Genomic DNA, 9421 nt, shown 5'->3' with positions numbered 1-9421 from the left:
CCCCAAAATGATCTCTCTTGCTAATTTCAGGTTGACTTTATGTACCACATAACGTTTCGAATCAAACAGGTCGCGACCTCCCGAGTAACCGGTTAACATATCATAAGAATATCCAAACAACGTCAAAAGATCCACACTGTGTTAAAACTTCAACACCAAGCTTGAGAAATAGGAACGTTTACGAGACTGCGACACTTACGTGGGGATTTAAGTCCTTGAAGGTTTGCTTTCTTCCTGTAAAGTTTGTGATCAAACCCTTTTGTTTTTTTCAATGCGCAGATGACAGATGCTCCATTTCACTCCTTTTACTGCCTCAGCACTCTGCCCTTCATGCCGTTTCGGGACGTTTCTTCATGTTGTTTTCAAATGTACCGCAAACCCACGTATGGGTAAGATCGTCAGCTCTTCAAGCTGAAAGTTCAGCTCGGGACTGCTGACGGTCTCTCTCTCTCTCTCAATCTCTCTCTTCACACACACACACACACACACACATCTCACTTCAGGGCTGCATTCTGGTCCAATATGCAGAGGGAGAATGGAATTTTCATCCGATGAAATCGAGCATGTTTATTTCTTTGTGGTTTTTTTCCCCCTCTGGTGATTTGTTCACCCGGGTTGGCTCTCTCAGTTAAATAAAAAGTGAATGCCTTAACTACAGACCCGGAAAGGTGGTTGTAACTTGCAATTAGAGTTCTATCATGATTAGGAAGAATCAGAAATTCTTGATTCCTTTAACACTGGAGAACAAAGAGGAAACCATGTCAAATGTTTACACATTCGTTCTGTTCTGTTCATCCTCTCTCTCTTTCGTTCTCTCTTTCTCTTTCCAGATTTTGCAAGCAACTTCCTGCTTGCCTTCCTTTGACGCGGGTATGTCCGTACCAGGTGTTCGCGTTCACCTTGGATCCAATCGCCGTAATATTTAATGCCTTAATTGTTATTTTTTTCACCCCCCCAAGGGCCATCTGTTTTTCTCTCTTTGATGAAACCCTAATGTGCAGATGAAATATGAATCGATGTGACATGTACTGAAAACGTCAAATTACTTATGTAAAACAAGCAGCAAAAGGTGAGACCGCCTACATATTTTTTAATAAAAGACGGAAGTTTATAGCGAGGAAAGAGAGAAAAGAGAAATAAAATTAATGACATATAACCGTGCTTGCTCCTAAGGCTGCCGGGAACGTGGCAATGAGTGTCAATAAATACGTACTTAGAAATAATCCATTTACTTTTTGTTATTGGTCACATTCGATTCTTTGAAGTCACGAATTCAGCAAAACCGAGAATTCTAAATCCAGCCTGTGATTTAAAATAAAAATCGACCGACGGCGTCTAAAACAGAGAACAAGAGGCCAGAGGAACAAAAGTTGAAATAGTATTAATACACATTTTCAAACAGTCTTCTCAAATTGCCAGTCAATACACGCTACATACGCCCTGGGTGATCTTTGCATCAACGAAGAAAGATGTCTGTGCAAGTTTGGTGGGAGAATTCCCCGTGATATCTCTACACACCAAGCCTCCCCTTTACATTCAGCGCCCATACTGTCAGACAGAGAGTTTGAAACTAATCTTCTGATCATTACACGAAGGCAACATTTGTAAATTTGTTTCTTTAACCTAGAGGGGCTATAAAGGATTGTAAAATGCTGATTAGCTTCTTGTCAATCTTCACCAGGGTATGCCGTTATCTGTTCATTATAGAAGCTTGATGAACTATATATAACAATTTTGTGGCATTGATTTTCTATCTAACGTCTTTAATATCTTTGGCCACTTCTATCAACTGCCCATTTGAATGTCCATAGGACATTTACATTGCGATATTTGAGGCTTTGGATTGTGAGCTTGGGATGTACTGTTAGTACTACTAGAAAATATCAACAGCAACTTGCATTTATATAGTGCATTTAAGGTAGTGAAACGTCCCAAGGCGCTAAATTTATGTCATTTATCCTGATACTAAATGCACAATGGCAGATGTAAGGTGGTCAAAGGCTACCTGATAACAATCTAACACATGTAGAGCGGAGCGACAGACAGCGCCGGCAGGTACTGGAGTTGACAATGTGTTTACCTATTAAAGAAAGGGGCAATTTCCCTCCCCTTATGAAAAAAAATCAAGATTTAAAAATAACTATCCAGGCACACGTATCATCCGACGAGATCATTTACACCACTTTATGAACTCCAAAGTGAAATCGGAACAGTTCCGATTCCAGGCCAAGGTATTTCACGGGCATATAAATCTTTGTTGACATCGGTGTCACAGGATATTGTAACACATTTAACACAGATGGGAAACAGCAAGATATTTAGTTGCTCTTTTAATAGACGCCTTTCTATTAACATGCGTGTAAAAAAATAACGAGGTTGGGTTTTATAATGAAATTCATCCCCTAGCAACGGCAGAAGAGAATCAGAACCGCGTGATGTTCCTTTATTGGCACCAAATTTTCAAGCAGTTTCCCTGAGAGGCGATTGTAAGGAAACCAGAACGCAGGTACTAGAGTTGCATATTAAACCCCACTTGACACGCAAACTCTTCGTCTCTCCAGTGCCATTTTCCATCCAATTGTAAACCTGAGGAAGGAGGAAGCCTCCGAAAGCTTGTGAATTTAAAATAAAATTGCTGGACTATAACTTGGTGTTGTAAAATTGTTTACAATTGTCAACCCCAGTCCATCACCGGCATCTCCACACATTTTCCATCCAGACTTGCTCTTTATCTCTTTAAATAAACGTAACATAAATACATTTTAGATGTGGCGGCACAAAGTAAGTTTTTAAAAACGGGTATGGTGTAGTTAACGCTTAGAAAAGCTAAGGTATTAAATAGGGAGCATGCCGGTCAGAACCCTTACTATCTGTGTGGAGGAAAGTCGTTCTTTGTTCACGGTTTGATTCGTTTTTGAAGATCTGCCGATTTGACCTGTTTCCACGCTGCATAACCGCGTTGGAATTTCCTTTTACTGTTTTCTTTGCATTTCAAATAACAGAAACATTAACGTGATAATAAATAAACTCCCACCAGCTTGCTAAAGTCACACCTATTTCGCTGACCTTCGTGTCAACGAAAAGCGGTAAAGGTGCCGGTTTTCTGGTGTCGATTTTAATTCTGCGTTCTGCTAAAATAGCATCCCAAAAAATATCAGTTCTGCTGACTGCATGATGCATAATCTGTCTAAGTAACACAAGCAAAAAACACCGATTATAACACTGTCCACTTACAATCAGGAAGTGTGCTCGAAATCAATAATGGGGTTTTTCAAGGTGCAATTATAAAATGTTTACCATCTAACTATTAAAAATAACACCTCCGAGGTCGGTTTGTTTCGAAATCCCTCGGTGTCTATTTCGCCGCTAAACAAGATGCCTCACACGCTCGCTGGGATTCATCACCAAAAAAGCACGCCCAGGTCTTCTGTGTAAAATATGTGAAATACTTGGCACGTTTCTTTGGCAATTGTCGAATCCCCTCTCTCACAACTTGCAAAATTTCCAAGTCAGTTTCAGGTGCAGTGTACAAAATCCTCCGACCAGAAAGATCGCCTGAAAACCATTCCACACAAACATGGTCCCTACAATCAGGGGAGCTGAGATATTATCACAGGACATGGAAGCTCAGTGTTTACTATTGATATGTTACTTTAACAGTGGATACATTACGATGTTATTTGTAATCTCGCAATAGCACTTTTAAAATTAGAACTATACCATTTGATATTCAATTGAAAGCTCATTGGAATTTATCTTTTTGTAAAGTCTGATATTATAGCCGTTTGGATAATTGGGCAAGCTCTCCATTTTTTTTGGTTATGAGCTAATAACAATATCACAGGAGACATCCTATAACGAATGCAATAATTAGTTAGCTGGGATTTTTTAAAAAAGCTTGGCACCGTGGCCCTTCTTTGTTTTCGGCCCCATTGTGGGTCGGTTAAAGATGCCTGGGTTAAAAAAATAACATTTTCTGTGTCGGGAAGCCCTTTGCTATTGAGCCGCACTTCCTAATTAAGCAGGTGTGTAGATACACGCGATTTGCTACAGTTAATGTGCCCTTTATTAAGTGTTTGTTGTGCCTTAACATTTTAATAGGCTAATCAACAGCACCACTCCAGACTTTTCTTTGCCATTCACGTGTCCACCATCAAGAGTGATTCATGACCCTTTAAGTTTCCTGAGGAGACAGATATTTAACCCAGATAACGAGCTTCAGCAATCACCTGAAAGGCCGCCTGACCTAAAATAAACTCAATTTAACTCCAAGTTTGGCATAAAGAAGACAAACAACAAGAGGGGGAGAGAAAAAAACTAGCCCGGTCAAATGAATTCGCCTAATTGGCAATCTGATTTAGTACCGATTTGTTGATATGATATTTCGATGAGGGGGAGAGGAGGGGAAACAGAGTCGAATTTAATGTGAGTGCATTGCCTAGCGTGTAATTGTGGCTTTTAAAAGCCACATAGTCGCTAAATCAACAGAAGGTAGACAATTGGAAAAAAAGCTTTGCTGAGGTAAATCTTTCCTCGCCCGAATTTACCCAGCAGATCACTCCATCTCACGTACCAGGTTAGGACGTTAATCCTTCGCGCCTGTTTTCAGAGTACAAAAGAACGGTGGAATCTTTTTAAACGAACTTCTGGGGGAAATGGAAGGGATCTTTTATGGCTATTCAGAGTGTCTTTCAGCATCAAGTCACCTGGAAATATAAATGACCACTAGAAAAGGTTATTGGTGGTCCTTGAGAGTTTAAGATTTCCAGAAGCTTCCATAAGCACAGTTGAATCAAATTAATGGTAGATTTTTTTGTATATGCAGTATCTTATCTGCCAGTGTGTGTGTATTTATATATCCAGCAAATATAAACTCAGAACGAAATCTACGTCGCCAAATTGGAATAATTTATGTTACTTCGCTTTATTCTTTGTTGTATATTTTAATCTGATAATTTAAGAGTATGTTCTATTTACAGCTCAGATTTCACATGCTGCATATTTCCCCTGTCAAAAATAACACAATTGGGGATTCCTGTGTTTTTATCTTCTGATCGTATTTGCAATTAAGAGCCGTTTTCTTTGTAGTGCGTGTACACATTAACGTACAATCGTAAGCAAGAATACACTGGCATGTAGATTTTCTCTAAGGAATCCATCGTTGACAACTAAATATAAAATCACAATGTTTAACATCTGTACTCGGGTGTTTTGCATGATTAACTGTAAGTATATGTGTGTGTGTGTGAGATTATAATTGTGTTATACTACAATACTCCAGATGCTAGGCTGGTCGCTGACCCTTTAATATACTGTACACATTGTTGGTTAAATGGGTACCGTGTCTTAAAATAAAAAGGTGCTTTAAAACATATCAACTGTTGTTCTAACTATTAACAGTAAATAGCTTTGGGAAAATAACTTTCCTTATATCCAGTTAATACCTGCAGATTTAACGCTATGCAAAATTAAATTTACTAACTATTAATATGATTGGTGAAAACAGAATTGTATTTATTAACGTGCTACTTGTAAATTAATATTGGTCTTGGAAGAAGCACGGGTATTTTTCTATGTAGTTTTGCAGCTCTCTGATCACTTTTCAGTGCTGCCGTTCCTTATCCCACAGTCACCAGAGTAAACAGCTATATTAAAGGCTCATTTGCTCACCTGTCTGAAAAATAAACGCAAACCATTAAACCGTAGAGACGACTCAAAGCAGGAATGTTGCAGAATCTCCATAAACAGCATTTTCCAGATTATACGAAGATATTTCAAAATATGACTGACAATTCGGTTTGGTAAATACATCGAGCCTCCCTTAATTTGTAACTCTCGGGATGTGCAACCCAGTAAAATTATGGACAATGTGAAATAGAAAGTTTCTCCCGTTGATGAATTAATTGATGAGAATGACATAAACTATGAACATTAACCACAGGTATGGCGCACACGGACCAACTCGATCGTAAAACATGGTTTCAACAATTGCAATTTATAAGAAAAAGCCAATCAAATTCAAATGAACAGAGATTAAGGAAACAATACACATTTCAATATCAAGTATCCCTCTCATTGTGTTATATATATTTATAAGTAGCCACAAATGTCTATATAGGTATGTGAGGTGAATGGAGACTGTGCAACTTCTGCCCGCTAACTCCATTTGGAGAAGGAAATTCAATAAAACGTGTTCATTTTCTAATTATTTAGACGATTTATGGCGATTTTGCATTTGGAATTAAACTTTGTTTTCGCCTGAAATAAAATCCGCCATTTCATGTCCCATTCGATTATTCCGATGTATGTTTTAACCTGTAGTAATGTCACATACCCTTTATTGGGCTAGAAATTGAGATGGTTCCATTCGAGTTCAGTAATTACAGTCAATTATCTCTTTTACTTTGGCTGTTACTAATTTTATTAGGTTAAATATCCACGGTGGCTTCTATATTAAATGTATTTTCAATAGAGAGGGGTGATCTGTGCATCGTCTGCCCGTAATAATTCAATGTCTATTGGTTTTTTGTTACATTTTGCGTGTGTACACGTTTCTTATTTTCGCTGTCTGCATTCTAAATTGGCTGCGCCGTGCAGAATAAGCAGCGCCTGGCGTTAGCTTTACTCAAAGAACATTCTAAAGCTAGGCGACAACCATTTAAAAAATGTACGCCAAACGATCATTTTTGACTTCCTGTCAGACCGATGTGCCAATATGTCTAAAGGCATTTGAAAGGCCGATCTACGTAATCCGCCCCTTTATTATGGAGAAAAAATATAATCTAGCTTTACTTTCTCCCTAAAGCAAATTTAAATTTGCTACACCCAACTTTGTCACCTATTAGGACAAGTTCCAGTCCCAGATAACGTAACTTCATGTACAGAAGCTTTGTTTAATACCCTATTGACCCTTACAGCCATATACCTGATTTCACCTGAATTCAAAGCATTAATCAGCCAGCTATATGAAATTATGCTGTGGTTTACGAACTTAGTCTGAAATTCCTCTCTCTATTTTAGCGCAGGTATTAAATCCGGAGAGAGCACTTGAACCCTTTAAGCGTTCTGCGCTAGTATCAGACGGCATAATTATAGAGTTATTGTATTTCTTTCTCTGTCACAGATACTCGTTAACTAGGTGTAAAAATGGAACAAAAAAGCACAATGGAGATCAAATGCTGAAGTAAAAACATCGATTTAAATCGAATTATGTTGGTGTTTATCAGACGCCCCTCTTAACTCCCTTCACATCGTTCACCTGAGGAAGGAGGAAGCCTCCGAAAGCTTGTGAATTTAAAATAAAATTGCTGGACTATAACTTGGTGTTGTAAAATTGTTTACAATTGTCAACCCCAGTCCATCACCGGCATCTCCACATCTTAAAGAAACGACACAGGGCAATGAAATCAGGCGTGATACTGGAATTTTAACCAAATAAAACCAGCAACACTTAGATTAATTAGAACTGATCTGAAGATGCAGAAACTATTTTATAATTATCCCATTCAAATCCAACTCAAACCACCAAGATATATTGGAAGATTAGAGTAGCCTTTGATTAGATTAAGACAGTTGGTATTTCTGTATTTATTAACATTATGAGTAAGCAATTTCCTTTCAGACTTTTCAACTATTAGTCGTGGTATCATCTAAAACCTGGGACTGACTTCTTTTAAAAGAAAGTTGGATAACAGGAATGACTGCTCACCTTTGAATTACTCGTATTGTTAATAATAATAAAAATGAAATCGTTTAAAATATTTTTAGAACAGTGCACACTGTTATCATTGCACTCAAGGGTAAATAGTAACTCATTTGAGAAGCCTCGTCCTTTCGTATCGCCCAAGTAGTAATTGTTTCTTGGGTCTAGACCGTTCCTTCGGTAGCGTTTATTTGGGGAAGTGTTTTGTATCATTTAAATGTTCTGCCCTGAACACTGGTAGAATTCAATCTGACTCCCAGCCAGACAGTCTGGGAACTAGGAGAGTGGAGGAGCCCAGGAAAGCTGATCCCAGCTGGGATTTAGAGACTGGGGTACTCTTGACACTTTTTCAAAAACATTCAGGACACAGTGCAACGGTTTCTGCGCGGGCTAAATAAACTAAAAGGTTAGAAAACATGTCTATTTCGAGCTATGTTCCTCTGCATCAAATCGTTCCAACCGGACATGCGAAAAGTCATTGGGCATCACGCGGGGAGAGGCGAGGAGGATTGGAGAGCGTTAAGGATCTCACTGTGTCATGTCCAATAGTGCAATCCACTCACCCCTTACCCTGCACCTCAGACTGTATTCAGGATTTGATTATAAGAATATCCCATGACTTATATATTCTCTGGATGTTTACAGTAGACGGGAGAGAACGCATATTTTGTTGCAGAAAAATATTCGCTTCCAACTCAGCTCAAAGTCACAGATGTTGACTGCTTGATATCAAAGGTGGTCAAATACACTGGGACCGTGTATATTGTGGTCGAAAAATAAACACGAGTAGACGATTACAAAAATACTTTGAAACCACATTTGTTAATTAGGAGTTAAAGGCCCACCTGGCTATGTGTGTTCAGTGTTTAAACACACGCCTTTAATAGAAGGCACGCTTTCCATTCAGTTCCCATCTTTTCTAAAAATAATTCTGTTAATAATTCACAAAGCATCATCTTGTTATAGGGACCTGTGAGTGTACCAGGTTGAGTCTAACGCCCTGAAATATCTACTGAAAATGTATTAAGCTGAGTATTAAGTGCGAGTTTGACATACTTATGGAGCACCTGATAACACAGGCGTTGATTTAACTATTCGTATAAATATTGCGCTTTGCGCGTTTTTATTGATAAATCACAACTTGCACTTATATCGCGTAGTGAAACGTCTCAAAGCGCTTCACATGAGCTTAATCAGACAAAAATTGACACCGAGCCAAAGAATATTAGGACAAGTGACTAACAGCTTGCTCAAAGAGGTAGGTTTTAAGGAGCATCTTAAAGGAAGAGAGAGAGCTGGAGACGTTTATGGAGGGAATTCCAGACCTTAGATCCTAAGGCAGCTGAAAACACGGCCGCCAGTGGTGGGGCGAAGGAAGAGGCCAGAATTGGAGGAAGGCAGAGATATCGGAGGGTTGTAGGACTGGAGGAGGTCACAGAGATAGGGAGGGTGAGAGCATGGAGGGATTTGAACAGCAGGATAGAAATTCTCTTTTAATCCTTCTGGGTTGAGTACCGACCCATCTTCATTGCTACCAGCAAGGGTCTAAAGTGGAATGAGTAGCTCACAGACCCGTTAATATTGGACTAGTAAACCCAGCTGATTGAACTGTAGACATTTCCATCAAATGCCTCTCCCCAGAACTGAGAGGATATACTTACCAGGAAAAGCTGAACAGGCTGAGACTCATTTCTCTAGAAAAGAGAAGGCAGCGGGGTG

The sequence above is a fragment of the Heptranchias perlo genome, chromosome 25 (genome assembly GCF_035084215.1).
Source record: "Heptranchias perlo isolate sHepPer1 chromosome 25, sHepPer1.hap1, whole genome shotgun sequence".
In the NCBI taxonomy this organism is placed as follows: domain Eukaryota; kingdom Metazoa; phylum Chordata; class Chondrichthyes; order Hexanchiformes; family Hexanchidae; genus Heptranchias; species Heptranchias perlo.
The sequence above is the reverse complement of the archived record's forward strand: the minus strand, read 5'-3'. Positions refer to the sequence as shown.